The 7067-nt window shown below is 35.0% G+C and overlaps 1 protein-coding gene across 1 annotated transcript in view; it reads left to right on the top strand.

Moving 5' to 3' along the window:
• Positions 1-2847: 2847 nt before the first annotated feature.
• The window catches only part of rspo1 (R-spondin 1), a 25505-nt gene continuing 21285 nt past the window's right edge, over positions 2848-7067 (top strand). The window contains exon 1 of the mRNA XM_015374551.1: positions 2848-3197. The gene's annotated coding sequence lies outside the window, so the exon portion shown is untranslated. The remainder of the gene's footprint in view (positions 3198-7067) is intronic.

The raw sequence follows: 7067 nt of genomic DNA, 5'->3' as shown, positions 1-7067 counted from the left end.
ATTTTCTCTTAAAATGTGATTTTTTTTCTTGAACTGAGGAGTTAAGTCATACACTTTGCCAATGGAACAAGACAATTTACATCTAGGATAAGAAAAAAAACAATTGCAGTGTCTTATTTTTTCAGGGTTTAATTATTATCTAATTATCTTATTTCAAGAGTAAAAAAATCTCATCCAATTGGCAAATCATCTTGTTTCACTGTTACCTTAAAGCAGGAAGGTCCTGGGTTCAATTCCTGCCCTGGGGTCTTTCTTCGTGTTTCTACATATTCACCCTTTACATACAAGGGTTGTCTCCAGCTTCCTCCCACAGTCCCAAATCCTGACTGTTATGACTTTAAAGTACCTTTAGGTTTGTGTGTTTGGTTGTGTCGCCCTGCGATGCACTGGTGAGCTGTCTAGGGTGTATCCGTCCTATTGCCCATGGGCTGCTGCCACTAGCACCCCGTAACCCTGACAGACAAGTGGGAGAAGATGGATGGATGCTTTTGAAATATCTGGCTCACAATTTTTTGGACAATTAAACTATGTGTGTTTATCTTTGATTGATGTAACCACCATCTTTCTAATATTTTCCAATGTTCGCCCTTTTCTCTGCAGTCACATTTTAATGGCCATAAACCTATCATTAGTCATCATTTAAACCCTTGACTCTCTGGAAATAGGCTGCACTGCAGTCAACCCAGAAGGTACATGGTCTGTAACAGCCCTTGGCTTTTAGACTGTGAAAATAATTATGACCTTAATAAAGTTGAATTTGCAATATTTGCATGCATAAGCATTTTACAGCTGATGCAAAATGACTGTCTGGCTCTGCTTTAGGGCTCCCCTGGACCGTTTCTTGGCAGGCAGTTGATGTGCTCATGATATCATGAGCAGTCAGAATGATTTAAAAAGGCCTGCTGAAAAAATGATAACCGGATTTTAAGGAGTGTTTATTGTCACTCACATTCAAATGAAAGACATTTGGAATAGTTATTTCACCCTTGCTGATCCCCCTCAGAGGATTTAGATATAGCAAATTATACAAACATTTAACTCCTAGGTCAGAATGTATTTATTTAACAAGTGTTTTTAAAAAAAATGAATGAGCTTGTGTAACTATGACCAGTCATCCCTGTCTCTTTAATACATCGTCCAAGTGCATCACTGGACGTCATAAAGATAAGGTTATGTCTTTTTAAAATATCCTGACTAATTTTGTAACTACGTAAAAAAAAAAAAGAAAAAAATGAGAGCCTGCTCTCTAGCTTCATTCTCATGGTAAATCTTTCAGCTCAATAACTTAGTGTGTTTATCCAGTAGTCTATCTTGTTGAAACTTGCTAAATGTCCTCCTTTTAAAAAGTGGAATAATGCTCTGGTAAATCTCCAAGAACTATTTCTTTTAGACTCCTTTATGAGAACAAGGCAGAAGATATTGTTCTGCTTTGTTATACCAGTTTGTTTTTGTATAAAGAATTAAAATCAGGTGTTGAATTATTACTATTTTTTACCTTAAATATACGTATATTTTTATGAATTAAAAAAAAGGTGTTTTGCAGACGTTTATGTTATATTTTAAGGCTGTAACAACGTAGAGATGTTTTCCTTTCTATCATTTCTTTCTAAAGTAGATGCAGCTGCCCCAGTGAATCATCTCTTCGCTTTTTCTTTCCTGGAAAGAGTCATTGATCAAGTTACTGGTTTCGCTTTCCTTTACTATGTATAGATAGTACCTTTCTCACTTTCCATGCTTCAGTGTTAAGCTGTTTTCAAAAAGAACAAAACACTTAATTGAAATAGTTTTTGACGTCTTTCAATTTTTAGTACTGTTAGCCAGAGGCCTCTGTGCTCAGCTCTCTCTCTCCATCCTAGTTAAAGCTAGTGAAAGCTTTCGGTGCAAATTAACTTGACTGACCAAGTTATTATGTATTCAGCTGTGTCTCTGGATATTCACTGGAAAACATATTCACTTCTTTACCTGTGTTCGTAGTTTTTTATTTATCTGTAGAAAATAAAAAGTGTTACTTCTTGGTTGGAGTTATTAACAGTTACTGATACTATTACAATTTTGTTTTCTCAATGTGTTTTTCTTTTTTTTTTTATCTAAAAGTACTTCTAATACTGTGCTTCTATCTTTTTTTGTTGTTGTTTCTTTTCCAGAAAAAGCTATTTGACAGTTATAGTTAATATTTTCTCTGCATTTTTTTCCTTCCCTTTAGATAAATGCTTGAAGATCATTGACTGTTTGTATATGTGCCACCTCAGTTGCTCCAACACTCAAAGATGACATTAGTCAAGAATGAGTTATTTTTAAATGTTTCTAGCTCGCTGTAGCTAGAAATAATATGAAAGGAGCACAATTATGATAACAGTTTTAGGGTATCCAGCGTGTTAAAGTGAAACTATCAGACACAGAGCTTAATGTGTGCAAAAACAAATGGCTGGGAAGGAGGTCATTTTAATTTGTTTCATTAGTGTAAACAGATTATTGATATTTTCTTAGAAGATTGTACCTGGCAATAATCCCAGTTAGGCAAATCAAAATGGAAACTGGTCAATCAGACATTCAGTTTCCCCCCCAGCTATATAAATGTGTTGTAGCATTTTATTATTCACATTGTTTACCTATTTTTTTTATATATATATACATTTTATTGTGCTTTTCTCACATAGTTCATACGAAACAAAAATAAAAATACAAACACTATGATGACATTAAACCTGGAACCTCAGACAGCATGTCTATAGGCACAGGTTCACGGTGGATTTCTCATCCTCTGTGTGAAAACGTAGGGGGCGGGTCCTTCAATACCCTCTTGCAGGGACTGTTGTTTATATGTTCATAGTGCAGCTTTGGAGCGACTCGGCGGAGTTGGACGCAGTTGGAGCTCAAGGCGCTTTTAAAAAGCGCACCTCGCAGCGCAGTTGGAGCAAAGCAGCGCGCAGCGACTCAGAGAAAGGAGCAAAAGTCAGGCTGAAATGTTTTAGTTCTGATTGCGACTTCGCAGCTTCCTTGTTTTCTTTTCTTTTTTTTCTTTTTGCCTAAAAAAATAAAATGTAACAGTTTATTATAGTTTGCTTCCACTTTCAAATAGAATTGATTAAACAGTGAGAAGAGAAAAGCGGCGACACAGTTTCCGGTGAAAAGGATTTCTTTCTCAAGGATTTTATATTACAAGAGGGATCAGCTTCAGTTAGAGACAGCAGAAACAGGTGAGACTATAGCTTTAATATTCTCAAATGCATTTAGGGTCATAATTGGAAACAAAATTAACCGGATTAACTGAAAAAAATATTATAGTTTCAGTAGTAACATTAGTACTATTGTTATTATAAGTGTTGCTGAATTCTGATTCTAAATTGGTTATTTTTAAGTGCATGGTTTCTTTGGCTAAAGTTTTCCTTGATTTTGATTTTTTTAGTTAAATTTGTATTATCTGTTACAATTTTGCTTAAACCTCATTCATCAATACTTTTTGTTTACCTTCACAAGGAAATAACAGAACATAAATTCTAGATTTTTAGCAAAGTATCACCACCTTTTTTCCAGCAGAGTCGCACTGGAAAAAAAAAACAAAAAAACTAGATAAGCCATTGTTTCTTAATATAAGTGCATATGTTCTTGAATTGAGGAGGTAAGAGAGATAGTTTGCCAATGGAAAAAGACAGTTTATATTTGAAATAAGAAAAAAACAATAACATTGTCTTATTTCAAGTGCATATTATCTAATTATCTTATTTTAAGAGTAAAAAAATCTAATTCCTTTGGCAAATCATCTTATCTACCAACTGAAATTAAGGGTAAACACACTTAATTTTAAAAATGTTGACTTATTTCTAGATTGTTTTTGCAGTGTGCTTTAGTTGGGGCAGGTAAGCATGTTGTTTATTTGTTTTATAGTTACTCTGAGAACTTTCTGATGCAGTCTATTGTAATCTGACATTCTGTGCAAGTCTTTGGAGTGGAAAACTGGCCTGTGATGATCCAAACTATGTACAATAAGTTCAAATGCAGCCAGCTTAGCATGCCTCAAGAATAAAGTGGTGATTTAACTCAGGGAGCATGGTTGGGATTCTTTCACTTGGCAGCATGGTATCATAAGTTATACAAATTTGACCTTTTATGAAAACCACTGTTATGGCTTCTGCAAAAGCTACTAGTGCAGCCAATTTAGCAAAAATATGTGGACCTAAATGAATATTTAGCTAAATGTGCATTTATTCTGTGTGACTTAATAGTGAATATTTGACTAAAACGTGTTGCTTCACACATCACCTCTTAAAAAAGCACTTAGCTCTGTGGAAATGTTAAACATATTGTTTATTTAAATTCCTTTCCTTTTTCTGTTTAAAACTTTTCAACAGTTTATATTTTTTGTAGTGTTATTCTTTTGGGATATGTTTCAGGAACATAACATGCATCATATGGATAAGAAAAGGTATACTTTTCAGATCTAAGGTTTGCCATTAGGTCCAATTACAGAAATAAAGTCCCTCAGACATTTGCAACTCTGGGCTCATAGTTGGGCCACCTTTGTCGGGTTCAATAAATTCCCAGAGTGGCAGCTCCTTTACGCTATCTGAATAATTGATATATCAAACTTAGGGCTTACAAAGGAGGCAATTTCATCTCCTGATTATTTAATGAGCTGACTGAGCTCTGCTGAGAGAGGTAAGACAAAGTTTAATGGACGAGTGAGCAAAGATGGAGAAAACCTTTAACGGCCCACAGAAAACCACATTTGCCCTAGGGAATCAACTATAACGATTTAAAAAGCAAAAAAAATGCATTTTTACTATAAATAAGTGCAGATGTACTTCTGATCAATATAGTGATATTAAATATGCTGAAAGAAACTGCAGTGGCCTTTTTGTTTGAAAGTGTAAAAAATGTTGACCCATATTTTAAGTGAGTGCTGGAAAATTTGACTCTGACTCATCAAAAGGCTTTCCCATTTCTCATTATCTAAATTAGAGTTTGCCCTAGAATGAAATTGCCAGTGAAGAAAAGTACAGCTGTTTATTCTAAATAGGTTCATAGGAAAAGCAAAAAAGTAAAACATTTTTGTGAAATTTATTTTATTTGTTTTTGGTGTTAAACCTAACATTTTTGCATATTCTAATGAGATTTTGCCTGAATGCGCAGCTTGCATGAATGTGTGGAAAACTGAAAATATTTCATTCCATTTAATGTAATGTAATGTTACTTGCTGCAATGTTTAGACACACCAAGTGGTATTGTCCTCAGTGTGATTCAGAGCCACAAGCAGCTCAGCGGCCAAATATGGTCCTATTTTTCTTTATTGAGCCGCGAGGGAGGATGGCTCATTGTACAGATGCAAACATATTCTGTGTCCTCTTCACACAAGAGCTGTAAATAAAGGCACTGCATGACACTATCTCAGAAAAGATCTCAGTACCAAATATGAGGAAAATCTTTGAAGTTTCCGATGTTCTTGTTGCATCTCCTGGGAGCGACAGTCTATTTCCTCAAGATAAACACGCTTCGGTTATTGATCTGTGGCCAAGTGCAGCTTGACTTGTTTTGAACCCAAAGTGTTTGTGGGATTTGGTTTCTGTGTTGTATGATGGATAATTTCATTAAACCAGTCATCCTAATGGTTATGAGTTAGCATCGCGCCAACATGTATGCAGTCTCGGGCCGAACTGCACATCTTTGTTACATTTGTCAGGATTTATTGTCACCAGCTTATTGTGTCACAATAAAATGATTTAGATATCTTTAACTTTGCAAAAATAAGGCAAAAATATTCAGATATTTTATGATTGAACATAAATGTCTCATCTGGTGGAATTTCAATCACATAATAATGAAACCATCGTGTGGTTTCTAGACTATAGACACACGATCCCTTGAAAATTATTTTTTAGTTTTAATGTTTCAATTTAAAAGTTTTTGACTTTTCCATGGGAATTTTGGTAGCAAACCACAGACAAGTGGATACTTTTACTGGGAAGAAAAGTATGTAAACTTTTTCATACTTCTGTGCGAATAAAAGAATCTGAAAAGTATGCGTTAAATAATTTGCAGAACTACATTTTGCAGCAAAATCTGTCGGCCTTCTCTCTGCCAGCTTGACACACTATAACACTGAAAATGTCTGCATTCTTCTTACACAATTGCTTAACCTGAATCAGGTCAGAATGAGTGTCTCTTGACATTACTGTTCATTTCTTGCCAAAACTTATGTTGTTGAATTCAGGTCTGGACATTGTTTGTCCATTATAACACAGATATTCAGGGGAATTTACAATGTTAGTTTTTTCAGCACATAACACCATAAAAAATGTAATTTTGGTTACATTTGAGAAACTGCTTTCTTCAATATTTATTTTGCCTCCTAAACAGCTTTTGACAAACTCTAGACAGGTCTTTTTATGGCCTTTTTTTCCTACAATGTTAGATTTTTGGAAAGCACAACTTATATTCTCTCCCTAGTTAACACCCTAGCTTAGGGTCTCTGCAGCTCATCCAGAGTTACAAGGACCCTCTTGGCTGAATCTATGATTTATGCTATTCTTGCCCAGCTGTTTAGTTTGCATGGACAGTTACCATTAAGTGAGTATGCAGTTATGCAACACACTTGCTTTTATCAGATGAGACATTGAAGAGCAGCAGGACAAATGTTCAGACCTTGGGATGTTGTTTTGATCTAAATCTCCCTACAACTTTATTTCTGATCAATATATTGCATTCTTTGATCTTCATTATCCTGTTCAATCAATCTGTTTTTAAGCCTTCATTAAACAGCTGGATTTATGTTAGATTATACTGAGATTAAATTACACGGCAGTGGACTATATTAACGAACTGGGTGACAGATAGCAGTGAATTGGGGTATCACATAAAATTTAGAGTAAATCTATTAATGGTTGTTTTTTTAGTATGCCAAAGAAGTAAGAAACAGTGATTACTTTTAAAAAGTAATGTATCTGTTAGCATATTTTCCTAACGAAAGCAGTACTGGGTTTAAATCCATCCATCCATCCATCCATCCATCCATCCATCCATCCATCCATCCATCCATCCATCCATCCATCCATCCATCCATCCATCCATCC

This window comes from Cyprinodon variegatus, unplaced genomic scaffold (genome assembly GCF_000732505.1).
Source record: "Cyprinodon variegatus isolate N-32 unplaced genomic scaffold, C_variegatus-1.0 Scaffold6, whole genome shotgun sequence".
NCBI classification, from domain to species: domain Eukaryota; kingdom Metazoa; phylum Chordata; class Actinopteri; order Cyprinodontiformes; family Cyprinodontidae; genus Cyprinodon; species Cyprinodon variegatus.
The sequence above is the reverse complement of the archived record's forward strand: the minus strand, read 5'-3'. Positions and strand labels throughout refer to the sequence as shown.